This window comes from Ranitomeya imitator, chromosome 1 (assembly GCF_032444005.1).
Source record: "Ranitomeya imitator isolate aRanImi1 chromosome 1, aRanImi1.pri, whole genome shotgun sequence".
NCBI lineage: Eukaryota > Metazoa > Chordata > Amphibia > Anura > Dendrobatidae > Ranitomeya > Ranitomeya imitator.
Window position 1 is genome coordinate 530,653,930 of NC_091282.1, and position 2,724 is coordinate 530,656,653.

Below are 2,724 nucleotides of genomic sequence, written 5' to 3' on the forward strand. Positions count from 1 at the left end.
CGCCTCTTATCTTCTTTCCATGACGTCCTCTTATGATCTTCAGCCACGGCTCCGGCGCAGGCGTACTTTGCTCTGCCCTGTTGAGGGCAGACAAAGTACTGCAGTGCGCAGGCGCCGGGCCTCTGACCTTTCCGGCGCCTGCGCACTGCAGTACTATCCTCTGCCCTCAAGAGGGCAGAGCAAAGTACGCCTGCGCCGGAGCCGTGGCTGAAGATCAGAAGAGGACGTCATGGAAAGAAGATAGGAGGCGCCGGAGCGGACCTGAGACACCCATCCGACCTGACCAGCAGCGGGACCGCCCCTGGGTGAGTATAATATAACGTCTTTTTCTCCTTTTTCAGGTAACATCGTGGGCTTATCTACAGCATTACAGAATGCTGTAGATAAGCCCCTGATGCCGGTGGGCTTACCTCACCCGCGATTTTCGGGGTGACAGGTTCCCTTTAATATCCATCTTACCTACAGGATATCATTAGGATGAGGGGTTTGTGCAGGTTGGGAATAGATGGTGATGGGGCTGGAATATGAGAAGTGAAATGTGTCTTTTTTGTATTCTCTGCAGACGAGTCCTGGCTAGAAGAAGTTGTCATGTTGGTTTGGGCCAGATGGAAAAGACTGGAAAAATGAACGATCCCATCAGAGAACATCAGCGGTAAGTCATTATCTGATTTCAACTCAAAAATATTTCACAAATCCGTTCATTCCTCAACCATGAATCTGCAAAAACCCTAGTCCATGCCCTCATCATCTCTCGCCTTGACTACTGCAACCTCCTGCTCTGTGGCCTCCCCTCTAACACTCTCGCACCCCTCCAATCTATTCTAAACTCTGCTGCCCCACTAATCCACCTGTCCCCCCGCTATTCCCCGGCCTCTCCCCTCTGTCAATCCCTGCACTGGCTCCCCATTACCCAGAGACTCCAGTACAAAACCCTAACCATGACATACAAAGCCATCCACAACCTGTCTCCTCCATACATCTGTGACCTCGTCTCCTGGTACTTACCTACACGCAACCTCCGATCCTCACAAGATCTCCTTCTCTACTCCCCTCTTATCTCCTCTTCCCACAATCGTATACAAGATTTCTCTCGCGTATCACCCCTACTCTGGAACCCTCTACCACAACAAATCAGACTCTCGCCTACCATCGAAACCTTCAAAAAGAACCTGAAGTCCCACCTCTTCCGACAAGCCTACAACCTGCAGTAACCACCGATCGACCAAACCGCTGCATGACCATCTCTATCCTCACCCACTGTATTCTCACCCATCCCTTGTAGATTGTGAGCCCTCGCGGGCAGGGTCCTCTCTCCTCCTGTACCAGTTATGACTTGTATTGTTCAAGATTATTGTACTTGTTTTTATTATGTATACCCCTCCTTACATGTAAAGTGCCATGGAATAAATGGCGCTATAACAATAAATAATAATATTATCTGTAACTGTGCTGTGATCTCTTAAATGTTCTGCAGGGCTGGTATTTACCACTGACCATATGGCGGTAATACCCATGTTGGTCGTTATATAGAGATTATCTTCAGTAACAGCACGGTCATCGGCTGAGGTTCTCCTCCACTATTAGGGCACGTCACTGAATTGTAATGAAGGTTACCTGGTTAGGGGCCCACTCAGGAGCTTACACTTTATGCAGTATTAGCCCTCTGTGTCTGTACTGCTACATACTTAGGCAGTTAACTGGTTCATGCAGCTTTACATGAACACCCGAGCCTTAAACTATGGCTGGTCGGAATAACTAAAGCAATTGTTACCATCCACCTCTCGTGTCTCCCCTTTTCCTCATAGTTTGTAAGCTTGCAAGCAGGGCCCTCATTCCTCCTGGTATCTGTTTTGAACTGTGATTTCTGTTAGGCTACGTTCACATTGGCGTTTCGCCAATGTGCGTCGCTGTTGCGCCGGCGACGCAGCGGCGACGCGCCCCTATGTTTAACATAGGGGACGCGTGCGTCGTTTTGGTGGCGTTTTTCGCCACGTGCGTCGTTTCCGACGCTAGCGTCGGACGCAAGAAAACGCTACATGTAGCATTTTCTGTGCGTCCGATTTTCGTTGGAAAACGACGCACGCGTCGCAAAACGCGCGCGTTTTTGCGCGCGTTTGCGCGCGTTTTAGCGTGCGTCGTGCGTTGCGTCGCCGACGCACGGCGGCGCAACGCTAATGTGAACGTAGCCTTATGCTGTAATGTCTATTGTCTGTACAAGTCCCCTCTATAATTTGTAAAGCGCTGCGGAATATGTTGGCGCTATATAAATAAAATTATTATTATTATTATTATTATTCACCACCCTGAACCAAGACCCTAGCTACGCCTCTTGTAGAATTAGAACTGCCAAAATCAGCGCCCCCTTGCACCACAGGTTGAGTCTGGCATTGCAGCTCGGTAGAAGTGAATGGGGATATACCACACACCCAGAGGAGCAGTTTCTGGAGGAGAGCAGCCATACTCCTGGCCTGCAGTCAGCACAGAGCAGCTGATGTTCTGCAGAACAGTGTGTGCAGTGTCTGCAGCGAGGATCAATACCCCACGCAATAATCCCCGGACACTCCGCACCCACCTGCTCTGCAGAATAAAGAATGAGCAGCACTGATGACAGAAGGGGCGTGGTTAACACAGCGAGTAGGCGTGGCCAGTCACAATGAGCCCATTGATTACAAGAACCGCGCACGCGTGGTAGGATGTGGCCGCCGTACCAGACGGCTGTGCAGT